Consider the following 20,000-nt stretch of genomic DNA (forward strand, 5'->3'; position numbering starts at 1 on the left):
ACGACAGGGGTTGTCCAGGATCAGGCCAAGGTTCTTAGCGCCTCTGGGAGGAGGACACAATGGAGCAGTCAACCGTGGGATGGCGAGATCATGAACGGGCAGTCCTTCCCCGGGAGGAAGAGCAGCTCCGTCTTGCCGAGGTTCAGCTTGAGGTGGTGATCCGTCATCCACACTGATATGTCTGCCAGACATGCAGAGATGCGAGCCCGCCACCTGGTCATCAGAAGGGGGAAAGGAGAAGATTAATTGTGTGTCGTCTGCATAGCAATGATAGGAGAGACCATGTGAGGTTATGACAGAGCCAAGTGACTTGGTGTATAGCGAGAATAGGAGAGGGCCTAGAACAGAGCCCTGGGGGACACCAGTGGTGAGAGCGCGTGGCAAGGGAGACAGATTCCCGCCACGCTACCTGGTAGGAGCGACCTGTCAGGTAGGACGAACCAAGCGTGGCCGCGCCGGGAGGCTCAACTCGGAGAGGGTGGAGAGGAGGATCTGATGGTTCACAGTACGAAGGCAGCCGATAGGTCTAGAAGGATGAGAGCAGAGGAGAGAGAGTTAGCTTTAGCAGTGCGGAGCGCTCCGTGATACAGAGAAGAGCAGTCTCAGTTGAATGACTAGTCTTGAAACCTGACTGATTTGGATCAAGAAGGTCATTCTGAGAGAGATAGCGGGAGAGCTGGCCAAGGACGGCACGTTCAAGAGTTTTGGAGAGAAAAGAAAGAAGGGATACTGGTCTGTAGTTGTTGACATCGGAGGGTCGAGTGTAGGTTTTTTCCAGAAGGGGGGTGCAACTCCCGCTCTCTTGAAGACGGAAGGACGAGTCAGCGGTCAGGGATGAGTTGATGAGCGAGGTGAGGTAAAGGAGAAGGTCTCCGGAAATGGTCTGGAGAAGAGAGGAGGATAGGGTCAAGCGGGCAGGTTGTTGGGCGGCCGGTCATTACAAGAAGCGAGATTTCATCTGAAGAGAGAGGGGAGAAAGAGGGGTCAGAGTACAGGGTAGGGCAGTGTGAGCAGAACCAGCGGTGTCGTTTGACTTAGCAAACGAGATCGGATGTCGTCGACCTTTCTTTTCAAAATGGTTGACGAAGTCATCTGCAGGGAGGGAGGAGGGGGGTGAGGGGGAGGAGGATTCAGGAGGGGAGGAGAAGGTGGCAAAGAGCTTCCTAGGGTTAGAGGCAGATGCTTGGAATTTAGAGTGGTAGAAAGTGACTTTAGCAGCAGAGTCAGAGGAGGAAAATGTAGAGAGGAGGGAGTGAAAGGATGCCAGGTCCAGGGGAGGCGAGCTTTCCTCCATTTCCGCCGGGCTGCCCGGAGCACTGTTCTGTGAGCTCGCAATGAGTCGTCGAGCCACGGAGTGGAGGAGGACCGACGGCCTGGAGGATAGGGGACATAGAGAGTCAAAGGATGGCAGAAAGGGAAGAGAGGGTTGAGGAGGCAGAATCAGGAGATAGGTTGGAGAAGGTATGAGCAGAGGGAAGAGATAATAGGATGGAAGAGGAGAGAGTAGCGGGGGAGAGAGAGCGAAGGTTGGGACGGCGCGATACCATCCGAGTAGGGGCAGTGTGGGAAGTGTTGGATGGAGAGCGAGAGGGGAAAAGGATACAAGGTAGTGGTCGGAGACTTGGGGGAGTTGCAATGAGGTTAGTGGAAGAACAGCATCTAGTAAAGATGAGGCCGAGCGTATTGCCTGCCTTGTGAGTAGGGGGAAGGTGAGAGGGTGAGGTCAAAAGAGGAGAGGAGTGGAAAGAAGGAGGCAGAGAGGAATGAGTCAAAGGTAGACGGGGAGGTTAAAGTCGCCCAGGACTGTGAGAGAGGTGAGCCGTCCTCAGGAAAGGAGCTTATCAAGGCATCAAGCTCATTGATGAACTCTCCGAGGGAACCTGGAGGGCGATAAATGATAAGGATGTTAAGCTTTGAAAGGGCTGGTAACTGTGACAGCATGGAATTCAAAGGAGGTGATAGACAGATGGGTAAGGGGAGAAAGAGGAGAATGACCAATTGGGAGAGATGAGGATCCCGGTGCCACCACCCCGCTGACCAGAAGCTCTCGGGTGTGTGAGAACACGGACGAAGAGAGAGCAGTGGGAGTAGCAGTGTTATCTGTGGTGATCCATGTTTCCGTCAGTGCCAAGAAGTCGAGGGACTGGAGGGAGGCGTAGGCTGAGATGAACTCTGCCTTGTTGGCCGCAGATCGGCAGTTCCAGAGGCTACCGGAGACCTGGAACTCCACATGGGTCGTGCGCTGGGACCACCAGATTAGGTGGCCGCGGCCACGCGGTGGAGCGTTTGTATGGTCTGTGCAGAGAGGAGAGAACAGGGATAGATAGACACATAGTTGACAGGCTACAGAAGGGGCTACGCTAATGCAAAGGAGATTGAATGACAAGTGGACTACACGTCTCGAATGTTCAGAAAGTTAAGCTTACGTAGCAAGAATCTTATTGACTAAAATGATTGAAATGATACAGTACTGCTGGAGTAGGCTAGCTGGCAGTGGCTGCGTTGTTGACACTACACTAATCAAGTCATTCCGTCGAGTGTAATAGTTTCTACAGTGCTGTTATTCGGGGGCTAGCTGGCTAGCTAGCAGTGTTGATTACGTTACGTTACGTTAAAAGAACGACAATAGCTGGCAAGCTAACTTGAAAATCGCTCTAGACTACACAATTGTCTTAGATACAAAGACGGCTATGTAGCTAGCTAGCTACGATCAAACAAATCAAACCGTTGTACTGTAATGAAGTGAAATGAAAATGTGATACTACCTGTGGAGCGAAGCGGAATGTTGACCGGGTTGTTGAAGTTAATTGGTAGACGTTGGCTAGTTGTTGGCTAGCTAGCTAGCAGTATCTCTTACGTTAAGGACGACAAATAGCTGGCTAGCTAACCTCGGTAAATTAAGATAATCACTCTAAGTCTACACACTCTAAACTACACAATTATCTTGGATACGAAGACAGCAAAGACAACTATGTAGCTAGCTAACACTACACTAATCGAAGTCGTTCAATTGAGTGTAATAGTTTCTACAGTGCTAGTAGACGGTAGACGTTAGCTAGCTGCTGGGCAGGTAGCAGTGTAGACTACGTTAGACGACCGAAATACGATACTCACGCAATTATCTTTGATACAAAGACGGCTATGTAGCTAGCTAAGAAGAAATTGCTGAGATTAGACAAATCAAACCGTTGTACTATAATGAAATGTAATGGAAATGTAGTGAAAAGTTATACTACTGGGCGGACCGAAGTGTAGATGCTAATCGCCGCCTCCAACCCGAACCGGACCCCACCCCCTGCCCACCAACCCCTGACCACTACTCTCTGACCCCAACCCTGACCACTACCCTCTGACCCCACCCCTGACCACACCCCCTGATCACTACCCCTGACCCCACCCCCTGACCACACCCCCTGACCACTCCCTAACCCCCACCCCCTCCGTCATATATTATTAACTATCATATACCATACACTATCATATACCATACACTATCATATACCATACACTATCATATATTATTAACTATCATATACCATACACTATCATATACCATACACTGTCATATACCATACACTATCATATACCATACACTATCATATACAATACAATATCATATACCATACACTATCATATACCATACACTATCATATATTATTAACTATCATATACCATACACTATCATATATTATTAACTATCATATTCCATACACTATCATATACCATGCACTATCATATGCCACACACTATCATATACCATACACTATCATATATTATTAACTATCATATACCATACACTATCATTTACCATACACTATCATATACCATACACTATCATATACCACACACTATCATATACCATACACATATACCATACACTAATACATACTCATACACTATCATATACCATACACTATCATATACCATACAATTATCAAATATTATTAACTATCATATACCATACACTATCATATACCATACACTATCATATATTATTAACTATCATATACCATACACTATCATATACCATACACTATCATATACCATACACTATCATATATTATTAACTATCATATACCACACTATCATATACCATACACTATCATATACCATACACTATCATGTACCATACACTATCATATACCATACACTATCAAATATTATTAACTATCATATACCATACACTATCATATACCATACACTATCATATATTATTAACTATCATATACCATACACTATCATATACCATACACTATCATATACCATAACTATCATATACCATACACTATCATATACCATACACTATCTATCATATACCATACACTATCATATATTATGAACTATCATATACCATACACTATCATATACTATACACTATCATATACCATACACTATCAAATACTATACACTATCACATACCATACACTATCATATATTATTAACTATCATATACCATACACTATCATATACCATACACTATCATATATTATTAACTATCATATACCATACACTATCATATACCATACACTATCATATACCATACACTATCATATACCATACACTATCATATATTATTAACTATCATATACCATACACTATCATATACCATACACTATCATATACCATACACTATCATATACCATACACTATCATATACCATACACTATCATATACCATACACTATCATATATTATTAACTATCATATACCATACACTATCATATATTATTAACTATCATATACCATACACTATCAATATACCATACACTATCATATACCATACACTATCATATATTATTACACTATCATATACCATACACTATCATATACCATACACTATCATATACCATACACTATCATATACTATTACACTATCATATACCATACACTATCATATACCATACACTATCATATACCATACACTATCATATACCATACACTATCATATACCATACACTATCATATACCATACACTATCATATACCATACACTATCATATACCATACACTATCATATACCATACACTATCATATACCATACACTATCATATATTATTAACTATCATATACCATACACTATCATATATTATTAACTATCATATACCATACACTATCATATACCATACACTATCATATATTATTAACTATCATATACCATACACTATCATATACCATACACTATCAAATACCATACACTATCATATAGCATACACTATCATATACCATACACTATCATATACCATACACTATCATATACCATACACTATCATATACCATACACTATCATATATTATTAACTATCATATACCATACACTATCATATACCATACACTATCATATACCATACACTATCATATACCATACACTATCATATACCATACACTATCATATACCATTCACTATCATATACCATACACTATCATATACCATACACTATCATATACCATACACTATCATATACCATACACTATCATATACCATACACTATCATATATTATTAACTATCATATACCATACACTATCATATACCATACACTATCATATACCATACACTATCATATACCATACACTATCATATACCATACACTATCATATATTATTAACTATCATATACCATACACTATCATATACCATACACTATCATATACCATACACTATCATGTACCATACACTATAATAACTCCTTAGTGATAACCGTGTGTTTCCCCTGTCCTCTCCAGGTGATCTGTATAACTCCTTAGTGATAACCGTGTGTTTCCCCTGTCCTCTCCAGGTGATCTGTATAACTCCTTAGTGATAACCGTGTGTTTCCCCTGTCCTCTCCAGGTGATCTGTATAACTCCTTAGTGATAACCGTGTGTTTCCCCTGTCCTCTCCAGGTGATCTGTATAACTCCTTAGTGATAACCGTGTGTTTCCCCTGTCCTCTCCAGGTGATATGTATAACTCCTTAGTGATAACCGTGTGTTTCCCCTGTCCTCTCCAGGTGATATGTATAACTCCTTAGTGATAACCGTGTGTTTCCCCTGTCCTCTCCAGGTGATATGTATAACTCCTTAGTGATAACCGTGTGTTTCCCCTGTCCTCTCCAGGTGATATGTATAACTCCTTAGTGATAACCGTGTGTTTCCCCTGTCCTCTCCAGGTGATCTGTATAACTCCTTAGTGATAACCGTGTGTTTCCCCTGTCCTCTCCAGGTGATCTGTATAACTCCTTAGTGATAACCGTGTGTTTCCCCTGTCCTCTCCAGGTGGCACGTTCACAACCACGTCAGGATTGTACGCAGGAAGCAACGCCCTCACGAACTCAACCGGCTTCAACAGTACACAGCAGGTACCAATGTCTTCTACGGTAGCGTCTCTTCATTCTGATAGCCTATAGAAGATGTTTATCATCGTTAGGTTTATATTAAGATGAGGTACTGTACTCTATATATATATATATATATATATATATATTTATATATATATATATATATATATATATATATAAGATCCTGGGAAACTTAGAGTGTATCCCAAATAACACGCATGTTCCCTACAGTGCACTAATTTTGACCAGAGCCCACAGGGTAGAAATGCACTACTTTACAAGAAATAGGGGTGCCATTTGACACACTTGACATTTTTGACATAATGTATGATACAGTTGAGTTCCAATTGATCCACGTCACATGAATCATACAGTAATGCCTCATTACGCCTGTAGTGTTGTAGACAGGGAAAATCCCTTACCCTGGCACAGACAAAATGGGTCAGGTCCCAAATGGCACTCTATGTTCCTATAAAGTACACTCCTTTGACCGGAGCCTTGGCCAGAAGTAATGTACTACGTAGGGAATAGGAAATCATTTTTAAAGATGCGAGCCAAAAAAGACCAAGACAGATCGCTGTCCAGATGTAGGACACAACAGACATGTGTTTGTATTTATGTTTTGGAATCTGGACTGTAAAGTAGCACCACTAGTGCATTACTTACCCCCTCTCTCTCGTTCTCTTCTTCTCTCTCTCTTCTCTCTCGTCTCTCTCTCTCTCTCTCTCTCTCGTTCTCTCGCTCTCTCTCTCGTCTCTCTCTCTTCTCTCTCTTCTATCTCATTCTCTCGTCATCTCTCTTCTCTCTCATTCTCTCGCTTTCTCTCTCTGTCTCTCTCTCTCTTTCTCTCGTTCTCTCGTCATCTCTCTTCTCTCTCGTTCTCTCTCTCTCTTCTCTCTCGTTCTCTCGTTCTCTCTCTCTCTCGTTCTCACTCTTCTCTCTCTCTCTCTCATTCTATCGTCATCTCTCTTCTCTCTCGTTCTCTCGCTTTCTCTCTCTCTCTCTCTCTCTCTCTCTCTTCTCTCGTTCTCTCGCTCTCTCTCTCTCTCTCTCTCTCTTCTCTTTTGTTCTGTCTCTTCTCGCTCGTTCTCTCTCTTGTTCTCTCTCTCGTTCTCTCTCTCTCATTTCTCTCTCTCTCTCTGTCTCTCTTCTCTCTCGTTCTCTCGCTCTCTCTCTCTCTCTCTCTCATTCTCTCTTCTCTCTTGTTCTCTCTCTTCTCTCTCGTTCTCTCGTTATCTCTCTTCTCTCTTGTTCTCTCACTCTCTCTCTGTCTCTCTCTCTGTCTCTCTCTCTGTATCTCTCGTTCTCTCTCTCGTTCTCTCTCTCATTCTCTCTCTCGTTTTCTCTCTCTCTCCTTCTTCTCCCTCCATCCATCCATTCCTGTCTCTCTCCATCCATCCATCCATCCTCCCCTCTCCCCCCTCCAGGACTACCCGAGCTACCCAGCGTTCGGCCAGGGCCAGTATGCCCAGTATTACAACAGTTCTCCCTACACCTCCCCCTATATGACCAGCAACAACACCAGTCCCACCACCCTCCACCACAGCCACCTACACCCTCCAGGAGCCCCCAGCGCCCTGACCAGCCAGGCCCTCACGGACCCTCCAGTGGTAGGCCCTAGGCTCCCAGGCCACCACCCATCCCCAGGACCAGAAGGCTCTGGAGGGGGTGGCTATGATGCCAGGGCCACCATTATGGCACCATTACAGTTTTTTGTAAATAAACTATATCATTGTGATAATTGTTTTACCTATAGCTAACGTTTCCTCCACCTCCCAATTGCCACCCAAAACTTCCCGAATGAAAATCTAGAAACTGGTATTAATGAAGAAATATAAATTCACATTTTTTCTTGTTTTTCTTCTTAATTAACCCACCCTTTGTTAGCACAGTACCAAGGAAAGCAGCATTATCGAGAAATATGACTTAACTGCAGAGAGTATTTCTAGAGGAACGTCTTCACCCTTTAATAGAAATCACATTAAAACGCTCCCTTCTGACAATAGAACTCTGATGACATTATCATCCCATCAAGTGAAATAAGATAAGAGGAGGGGGTTACAGCTGAAGATTATCTGAACATAGAACACATAGAACACATAGAACACATAGAACACATAGAATACATAGAACACTGACGTTATTATCTTTGGCCTGTCTGTCTGACATTCCGGAAGCCTTACAACAGAACAGTAGTTATCGTCTAGTTGTCATTATTTAACATACATTTTTTTAATTTAATTATTTGACATTTATTTTTCTAGGCAAGTCAGTTTAAGAACAAATTCTTATTTACAATGACGGCCGAGGAACAGTGGGTTAACTGCCTTGTTCAGGAGCAGAACGACAGATTTTTACCTTGTCAGCTCAGGGATTTGAACTTGAAACCTTTCGGTTACACCATATACACACACACACACACACACACACGGGCACGCACACAAACACACACAGGCACGCACACATACACAAACATGCACACATGCACACACACACCCACATACACACACACACACATATACACACTTTACGATCCAAAATGTTGCTGACGACAGCTCCCTTCACCTCCTCAATTCTAAAGGTGGAAAGAGAGACATCATTCTCCTTATTTAAAACAACTTGTTCTTCTCCTTTTCCAATTTCAGAGATTACAGTACCATCCACAGTCCATCAACGCCCATTAAAGATTCAGAATCGATCGATTATGCGCAGCTCGGATGGAAAGTCATGCGGCTGAGGGAGAAGGAACAACCCTTCACCACCGCCTGACTTGACCTTGAGGAGTGATCAGGTGTGCGTTACCTTTGGCTTACAGACAGCCCACCCCTGTCTGAGGCACAGTAGACTAATCCAATTACCTCAATGCCACACCAAGGTTAACACATCACGTACATGAACAATACTCAACTCTTTGTATCCTTAACTTATTATTGATTACCTAGATGTTTATTGACTATAACATTTATTTTCAATGGTGCCTTAAGTGTACTTACTGAATGCCAATAAAAGGAGAACATTTCTACACTAAAAATGATTAGCCATTTATACATATTTTATTGTTGTTCTTATCGACTATCGATTTTTGTTTCGATAGTGAGATGATGGTATACTCAACAACAACAACAAAAACATGACTGGATTTTTCTTCCTCTGAGGCATCCTATTCCCTATATAGTGCACTACTTTAGACCAGAACACTATGGAACCCTATTCCCTATATAGTGCACTACTTTAGACCAGAACACTATGGAACCCTATTCCCTATATAGTACACTACTTTAGACCAGAGCCAAATGGCACCCTATTCCCTATATAGTACACTACTTTAGACCAGAGCCAAATGGCACCCTATTCCCTATGTAGTGCACTACTTTAGACCAGAACACTATGGCACCATATTCCCTATATAGTGCACTACTTTAGACCAGAACACTATGGCACCCTATTTCCCTATAGTGCACTACTTTAGACCAGAACACTATGGAACCCTATTCCCTATATAGTGCACTACTTTAGACCAGAACACTATGGAACTATTCCCTATATAGTGCACTACTTTAGACCAGAACACTATGGCACATTATTCCCTATATAGTACACTACTTTAGACCAGAACACTATGGAACCCTATTCCCTATATAGTGCACTACTTTAGACCAGAACACTATGGCACCCTATTCCCTATATAGTGCACTACTTTAGACCAGAACACTATGGCACCCTATTCCCTATATAGTGCACTACTTTAGACCAGAACCCTATGGCACCCTATTCCCTATATAGTGCACTACTTTAGACCAGAACACTATGGAACCCTATTCCCTATATAGTGCACTACTTTAGACCAGAGCCCTATGGCAGCCTATTCCCTATATAGTGCACTACTTTAGACCAGAACACTATGGAACCCTATTCCCTATACAGTGCACTACTTTAGACCAGAACATAATGGCACCCTATTCCCTATATAGTGCACTACTTTGACCAGAGCCCTATGGCATCCTATTCCTATATAGTACACTACTTTAGACCAGAGCCCTATGGCATCCTATTCCCTATAGTACACTACTTTAGACCAGAGCCTATGGCATCCTATTCCCTATATAGTACACTACTTTAGACCAGAGCCCTATGGCATCCTATTCCCTATATAGTTCACTACTTTAGACCAGAGCCCTATGGCATCCTATTCCCTATATAGTACACTACTTTAGACCAGAGCCCTATGGCATCTATTCCTATATAGTGCACTACTTTAGACCAGAGCCCTATGGCACCTATTCCCTATATAGTGCACTACTTTAGACCAGAGCCCTATGGCACCCTATTCCCTATATAGTCACTCACTTTAGACCAGAGCCCTATGGCACCCTATTCCCTATATAGTGCACTACTTTAGACCAGAACACTATGAACCCTATTCCCTATATAGTGCACTACTTTAGACCAGAGCCCTATGGCACCCTATTCCTATATAGTGCACTACTTTAGACCAGAGGCCTATGGCACCTATTCCCTATATAGTGCACTACTTTAGACCAGAAACACTATGGAACCCTATTCCCTATATAATACACTACTTTAGACCAGAACACTATGGAACCTATTCCCTATAGTGCACTACTTTAGACCAGAGGCCTATGGCACCCTATTCCCTATATAGTGCACTACTTTAGACCAGAACACTATGGAACCTATTCCCTATATAGTGCACTACTTTAGACCAGAACACTATGGAACCCTATTCCCTATATAGTGCACTACTTTAGACCAGAGGCCTATGGCACCCTATTCCCTATATAGTGCACTACTTTAGACCAGAACACTATGGAATCCTATTCCCTATAGTACACTACTTTAGACCAGAACACTATGGAACCCTATTCCCTATAGTGCATTACTTTAGACAGAACCCTATGGCACCCTATTCCCTATTATATAGTGCACTACTTTAGACCAGAACACTATGGAACCCTATTCCCTATATAGTGCACTACTTTAGACAGAACACTATGGAACCCTATTCCCTATATAGTGCACTACTTTAGACCAGAGGCCTATGGCACCCTATTCTATATAGTACCACTTTAGACCAGAACACTATGGAATCCTATTCCCTATATAGTACACTACTTTAGACCAGAACACTATGGAACCCTATTCCCTATATAGTGCACTACTTTAGACCAGAACCCTATGGCACCCTATTCTTATATAGTGCACTACTAGACCAGGAGCCCTATGGCACCCTATTCCCCATATAGTGCACTACTTTAGACCAGAGCCCTATGGCACCCTATTCCCTAAGTATAGAGTGCACTACTTTAGACCAGAACCCTATGGCACCCATTCTCTATTATATAGTGCACTACTTTAGACCAGAACACTATGGAACCCTATTCCCTATATAGTGCACTACTTTAGACCAGAACCCTATGGCACCTTATCTCCCTAGTTTATATAGTGCACTACTTAGACCAGAACACTATGGAACCCTATTCCCTATATAGTGCACTACTTTAGACCAGAAACCCATGGCACCCTATTCCCTATTATATAGTGCACTACTTTAGACCAGAACACTATGGCACCCTATTCCCTATATAGTGCACTACTTTAGACCAGAACCCTATGGCACCCTATATTCCTATATAGTGCACACTTTAGACCAGAACCCTATGGCACCCTATATTCCTATATATAGTGCACTACTTTAGGACCAGAACCCTATGGCACCCTATTCCCTATATAGTACACTACTTTAGACCAGAGCCCTATGGCATCCTATTCCCTATATAGTGCACTACTTAGACCAGAGCCCTATGGCACCCTATTCCCTATATAGTGCACTACTTTTTTAGACCAGAGCCCTATGGCACCCTATTCCCTATATAGTGCACTACTTTAGACCAGAGCCCTATGGCACCCTATTCCCTATATAGTGCACTACTTTAGACCAGAACACTATGGAACCCTATTCCCTATATAGTGCACTACTTTAGACCAGAGCCCTATGGCACCCTATTCCCTATATAGTGCACTACTTTAGACCAGAGGCCTATGGCACCCTATTCCCTATATAGCACTACTTTAGACCAGAACACTATGGAACCCTATTCCCTATATAATACACTACTTTAGGACCAGAACACTATGGAACCCTATTCCTATATAGTGCACTACTTTAGACCAGAGGCCTATGGCACCCTATTCCCTATATAGTGCACTACTTTAGACCAGAACACTATGGAACCCTATTCCCTATATAGTGCACTACTTTAGACCAGAACACTATGGAACCCTATTCCCTATATAGTGCACTACTTTAGACCAGAGGCCTATGGCACCCTATTCCCTATATAGTGCACTACTTTAGACCAGAACACTATGGAATCCTATTCCCTATATAGTACACTACTTTAGACCAGAACACTATGGAACCCTATTCCCTATATAGTGCATTACTTTAGACCAGAACCCTATGGCACCCTATTCCCTATTATATAGTGCACTACTTTAGACCAGAACACTATGGAACCCTATTCCTATATAGTGCACTACTTTAGACCAGAACACTATGGAACCCTATTCCCTATATAGTGCACTACTTTAGACCAGAGGCCTATGGCACCCTATTCCCTATATAGTGCACTACTTTAGACCAGAACACTATGGAATCCTATTCCCTATATAGTACACTACTTTAGACCAGAACACTATGGAACCCTATTCCCTATATAGTGCACTACTTTAGACCAGAACCCTATGGCACCCTATTCCCTATATAGTGCACTACTTTAGACCAGAACCCTATGGCACCCTATTCCCTATATAGTGCACTACTTTAGACCAGAGCCCTATGGCACCCTATTCCCTATATAGAGTGCACTACTTTAGACCAGAACCCTATGGCACCCTATTCCCTATTATATAGTGCACTACTTTAGACCAGAACACTATGGAACCCTATTCCCTATATAGTGCACTACTTTAGGACCAGAACCCTATGGCACCCTATTCCTATTATATAGTGCACTACTTTAGACCAGAACACTATGGAACCCTATTCCCTATATAGTGCACTACTTTAGACCAGAACCCTATGGCACCTATTCCCCTATTATATAGTGCACTACTTTAGACCAGAACACTATGGCACCCTATTCCCTATATAGTGCACTACTTTAGACCAGAACCCTATGGCACCCTATTCCCTATATAGTGCACTACTTTAGACCAGAACCCTATGGCACCCTATTCCCTATATATAGTGCACTACTTTAGACCAGAACCCTATGGCACCCTATTCTTATATATAGTGCACTACTTTAGACCAGAACACTATGGCTCCCTATTCCCTATATATAGTGCACTACTTTAGACCAGAACCCTATGGCAACCTATTCCCTATATATAGTGCACTACTTTAGACCAGAACACTATGGAGCCCTATTCCCTATATAGTGCACTACTTTAGACCAGAACCCTATGGCACCCTATTCTATATAGTGCACTACTTTAGACCAGAACACTATGGAACCCTATTCCCTATATAGTGCACTACTTTAGACCAGAACCCTATGGCACCCTATTCCCTATATATAGTGCACTACTTTAGACCAGAACACTATGGCACCCTATTCCCTATTATATAGTGCACTACTTTAGACCAGAACACTATGGCACCCTATTCCCTATATAGTGCACTACTTTAGACCAGAACCCTATGGCAGCCTATTCCCTATTATATAGTGCACTACGTTAGACCAGAGCACTATAGCACCCTATTCCCTATTATATAGTGCACTACTTTATACCAGAACCCTATGGCACCCTATTCCCTATATAGTGCACTACTTTAGACCAGAACCCTATGACACCCTATTCCCTATATAGTGCACTACTTTAGACCAGAGCACTATGACACCCTATTCCCTATATAGTGCACTACTTTAGACCAGAGCACTATGACACCCTATTCCCTATATATAGTGCACTACTTTAGACCAGAACCCTATGGCACCCTATTCCCTATTATATAGTGCACTACTTTAGACCAGAGCCAACTGGTACCCTATTCCCTATATAGTGCACTACTTTAGACCAGAGCCCTATGGCACCCTATTCCCTACATAGTGCACTACTTTAGACCAGAGATATGGAAGTATTCAGACCCTTTTGGTTCGCATGTCATTGTGTTACAAAGTGGGGATTCAAATGGATTTAATTGTCCATGTTTGTCATGTCAACAATCGACACAAAATAATAAAATGAGTAAAAACACGCATAACCTAAAATACAGTCGTCAGTATTCAACTCCTTTGTTTAGGCAAGCCTAAATTAGTTCAGAGGTCAAATATGACTTAACCTATCACATAATAAGTTATGTGTGACAATATAAAAAAAATGGTGAGTTGACATGATTTGTTTTTTTTTATGACGAACCCTTCCTCTGTTCCCCCATTTTTTTCATATTGTCCTCTGTTCCCCATACTTACAGGTCTCTCAGTCAAGTTTGGGTTTTCAAGCACAGATTCAACTACAAAGACCTAGGAGCTTTTTTTCCGAAAGCCTCATAGAGAAGGGCAGTGATTGGTAGATGGGGTCACCATAACAAATCAGACGAAGAATGTCTCTTTAATCATGGGTCAAAGTTAATAATTACACTGTGGGATTATTTTTATTTTTTTGTTATGTTTATTATTTATTAAACCACCATCTGTCCTTCTGAACAGAGCTGCAGGACAAGAAGGAAACTGCTCAGGGATGTTACCATGATGTCATTGGTGATTCTATAACAGCTACAGAGTTCAAATGGCTTGGCATGGGAGAGAACTAGATGGTGGATGGATCAATGACATCGTAGTTAATTCACAATAACGACCTAAATGACAGAGTAAAAGAAGGACAAAAATATACAAATCATCCATTGTGGCCCTTTTATTTGACTTATTTTTACCTTTATTTAACTAGGAAAGTCAGTTCAGATCAAATTCTTATTTTCAATGCCGGTTTAGGAACAGTGGGTTAACTGCCTGTTCAGGGGCAGAATGAAAGATTTCTACCTTGTCAGCTAGGGGGTTTGAACTCCTGCAACCTTCGGCTACTAGTCCAACGCTCTAACCACTAGGCTACCCTGCCGCCTCTACACTTTAACCACTAGGCTACCCTGCCGCCTCTACACTCTAACCACTAGGCTACCCTGCTGCCTCAACACTCTAACCACTAGACTACCCTGCCGCCTCTACACTCTAACCACTAGGCTACCCTGCCGCCTCTACACTCTAACCACTAGTCTACCTGCCACCTCTACACTCTAACGACTAGGCTGCCCTGCCACCTCTACACTCTAACCACTAGACTACCTGCCTCCTCTACACTCTAACCACTAGACTACCCTGCGACCTCTACACTCTAACCACTAGACTACCTGCCTCCTCTACACTCTAACCACTAGACTACCCTGCCACCTCTACACTCTAACCACTAGTCTACCTACCTCCTCTACACTCTAACCACTAGGCTACCCTACCTCCTCTACACTCTAACCACTAGGCTACCCTGCCGCCTCTACACTCTAACCACAAGACTACCCTACCTCCCTCTACACTCTAACCACTAGGCCACCCTGCCGCCCTACACTCTAACCACTAGGCTACCCTGCCGCCTACACTCTAACCACTAGGCTACCCTGCCGCCTACACTCTAACCACTAGGCTACCCTGCCGCCTCTACACTCTAACCACTAGGCTACCCTGCCGCCTCTACACTCTAACCACTAGGCTACCCTGCCTCCTCTACACTCTAACCACTAGGCTACCCTGCCGCCTCTACACTCTAACCACTAGGCTACCCTGCCGCCTCTACACTCTAACCACTAGGCTACCCTGCCGCCTCTACACTCTAACCACTAGACTACCCTGCCACCTCTACACTCTAACCACTAGTCTACCTACCTCCTCTACACTCTAACCACTAGGCTACCCTGCCGCCTCTACACTCTAACCACTAGACTACCCTGCTACCTCTACACTCTAACCACTAGTCTACCTACCTCCTCTACACTCTAACCACTAGGCTACCCTGCCGCTCTACACTCTAACCACTAGACTACCCTGCTACCTCTACACTCTAACCACTAGTCTACCTACCTCCTCTACACTCTAACCACTAGGCTACCCTGCCGCCTCTACACTCTAACCACTAGGCTACCCTGCCGCCTCTATTACTGAAGTAATACTGAACAAAAATAAAAACAGCAAACGAATACACTTTTTGGTCAGAATGCAAAGCCTTATGTTTGGGGCAAATCCAAGAGCAACACATCAGTGAGTAACTGCATACTTATTTTTTTAAGCACAGTGGTAGCTGCATCATGGTATGGGTATGCTTGACATAGGCAAATACTGGGGAGTTTTTCAGGATAAAAAGGAACGGGATGGAGCTAAGCACAGTCACAATCCGAGAGGAAAAGCTACTTCAGTCTGCTTTACACCAGACACTGGGAGAGGACTTCACCATTCAGCAGGACAATAACATAAAACACAAGGTCAAATATACACTGGAGTTTAATTACCAAGAAGTGGCCAAGTCACAGTTTTGACTTAAATCTGCTTGAAAATATATGGCAAAATTTGAAAATTGCTATCTCGCCATCATCCCCAAAATAGTGGCCGAGCTTGAAGAATTTAGAAAATAACGATGGCCAAATATTGGAATACCTAGATAGATAAAGTAATCCTTCTCACCCCCTTAAATGATTTAGATGCACTATTGTAAAGTGGCTGTTCCACTGATGTCAGAAGGTGAATTCACCAATTTGTAAGTCGCTCTGGATAAGAGCGCCTGCCAAATGACTTAAATGTAAATGTAAATGATTGCATAAGCCAGGTGTGTAAAGCCTGTACAGATTCACCCAAGAAGACTCACAAATGTAATCACTGGTAAAGGTGGTTCTAACATTTATTGACTCAGAGGGTACTAACTACTTATGCAACAAGTATATTTTACTTATTTAGTATGTATTAATCTTTGAAAATGATATCATTTTTCTTTCACTTTGACATTATAGAGTATTTTGGGTATATTGTTGATTTTTTAAATTATTTTAAACCCACATATCATTGGGGTCTGAATATTTTTGCAAGGGACTGTAGATAACTATCTGTAATGTCATTATAACTATATGGGTAACTATATGGGTAACTATATGGGTAACTATATGGGTATATGATAACTATATGGGTAACTATATGGGTATATGATAACTATATGGGTAACTATATGGGTAACTATATGGGTAACTATATGGGTAACTATATGGGTAACTATATGGGTATGTGATAACTATATGGGTAACTATATGGGTATATGATAACTATATGGGTAACTATATGGGTAAATATATGGGTAACTATATGGGTAACTATATGGGTATATGATAACTATATGGGTAACTATATGGGTATATGATAACTATATGGGTAACTATATGGGTAACTATATGGGTAACTATATGGGTAACTATATGGGTATATGATAACTATATGGGTAACTATATGGGTATATGATAACTATATGGGTAACTATATGGGTAACTATATGGGTAACTATATGGGTAACTATATGGGTAACTATATGGGTATGTGATAACTATATGGGTAACTATATGGGTATATGATAACTATATGGGTAACTATATGGGTAAATATATGGGTAACTATATGGGTAACTATATGGGTATATGATAACTATATGGGTAACTATATGGGTATATGATAACTATATGGGTAACTATATGGGTAACTATATGGGTAACTATATGGTTAACTATATGGGTATATGATAACTATATGGGTAACTATTTGGGTAACTATATGGGTAACTATATGGGTAACTATATGGGTAACTATATGGGTAACTATATGGGTATATGATAACTATATGGGTAACTATATGGGTATATGATAACTATATGGGTAACTGTATGGGTAACTATATGGGTAACTATATGGGTAACTGTATGGGTAACTATATGGGTAACTATATGGGTAACTATATGGGTAACTATACAGGTAACTATAGGGGTAACTATATGGGAAACTATATGGGTAACTACATGGGTAACTATATGGGTACATGATAACTATATGGGTAACTATATGGGTAACTATATGGGTAACTATATGGGTAACTATATGGGTATATGATAACTATATGGGTAACTATTTGGGTAACTATATGGGTAACTATATGGGTAACTATATGGGTAACTATATGGGTATATGATAACTATATGGGTAACTATTTGGGTAACTATATGGGTAACTATAGGGGTAACTGTATGGGTAACTATATGGGTAACTATATGGGTAACTATATGGGTAACTGTATGGGTAACTATACAGGTAACTATAGGGGTAACTATATGGGAAACTATATGGGTAACTACATGGGTAACTATATGGGTACATGATAACTATATGGGTAACTATATGGGTAACTATATGGGTAACTATATGGGTAACTATATGGGTATATGATAACTATATGGGTAACTATTTGGGTAACTATATGGGTAACTATATGGGTAACTATATGGGTAACTATATGGGTATATGATAACTATATGGGTAACTATATGGGTATATGATAACTATATGGGTAACTATATGGGTAACTATATGGGTAACTATATGGGTAACTATATGGGTAACTATATGGGTATATGATAACTATATGGGTAACTATATGGGTATATGATAACTATATGGGTAACTATATGGGTAACTATATGGGTAACTAAATGGGTAACTATATGGGTAACTATATGGGTAACTATATGGGTAACTAAATGGGTAACTATATGGGTAACTATATGGGTAACTATATGGGTAACTATAGGGGTAACTATAGGGGTAACTATATGGGTAACTATATGGGTAACTAAATGGGTAACTGTATGGGTAACTATATGGGTAACTATATGGGTAACTATATGGGTAACTATAGGGGTAACTATAGGGGTAACTATATGGGTAACTATATGGGTAACTAAATGGGTAACTGTATGGGTAACTATATGGGTAACTATATGGGTAACTATATGGGTAACTATATTGGTAACTATATTGGTAACTGTATGGGAAACTATATGGGTAACTATATGGGTAACTATATGGGTAACTATATGGGTATATGATAACTATATGGGTAACTATTTGGGTAACTATATGGGTAACTATATGGGTAACTATATGGGTAACTATATGGGTAACTATATGGGTATATGATAACTATATGGGTAACTATTTGGGTAACTATATGGGTAACTATATGGGTAACTATATGGGTAACTATATGGGTATATGATAACTATATGGGTAACTATATGGGTATATGATAACTATATGGGTAACTATATGGGTAACTATATGGGTAACTATATGGGTAACTATATGGGTAACTATATGGGTATATGATAACTATATGGGTAACTATATGGGTATATGATAACTATATGGGTAACTATATGGGTAACTATATGGGTAACTAAATGGGTAACTATATGGGTAACTATATGGGTAACTATATGGGTAACTATATGGGTAACTATATGGGTAACTATAGGGGTAACTATAGGGGTAAATATATGGGTAACTATATGGGTAACTAAATGGGTAACTGTATG

At 41.2% G+C, this 20,000-nt stretch overlaps 1 pseudogene; it reads left to right on the forward strand.

Moving 5' to 3' along the window:
- Positions 1-20,000, forward strand: part of LOC135528779 (eyes absent homolog 1-like) — a 149,178-nt pseudogene that overhangs the window by 64,416 nt on the left and 64,762 nt on the right.

The sequence above is a fragment of the Oncorhynchus masou genome, unplaced genomic scaffold (assembly GCF_036934945.1).
Source record: "Oncorhynchus masou masou isolate Uvic2021 unplaced genomic scaffold, UVic_Omas_1.1 unplaced_scaffold_1032, whole genome shotgun sequence".
Classification (NCBI taxonomy): domain Eukaryota; kingdom Metazoa; phylum Chordata; class Actinopteri; order Salmoniformes; family Salmonidae; genus Oncorhynchus; species Oncorhynchus masou.